Source organism: Arachis ipaensis, chromosome B03 (genome assembly GCF_000816755.2).
Source record: "Arachis ipaensis cultivar K30076 chromosome B03, Araip1.1, whole genome shotgun sequence".
NCBI lineage: Eukaryota > Viridiplantae > Streptophyta > Magnoliopsida > Fabales > Fabaceae > Arachis > Arachis ipaensis.
Genome location: NC_029787.2, coordinates 13872359 through 13872683, shown reverse-complemented (window position 1 = coordinate 13872683; position 325 = coordinate 13872359).

The window sequence follows — 325 nt, the reverse complement described above, 5'->3', positions numbered from 1 at the left end:
ATTTATAGTTTAACAACTTTTGAAAAAAAATATTACAATCATAAATTGTCGTTGTAGGAAAAATAGGCTCAATAACTTTAATAATAATTACCATACTTTTATAAGTAGTGATAAATGACAATGACAATGAAAAATGAGAATGTGAATTAATGTATTAAATAAGTTCTTTCAATCTTTTTAATTCATAATATTTTGGGTCAATTTTAGTTAATGTTAAAATATTTTATTTGACTATTTAATCAAGGTTAAACCATAAATAGAGTTGGATGCAATACTGACTTAAAATAAGTATAATTTTGTCTAATTTTAAATATTATTTATACTA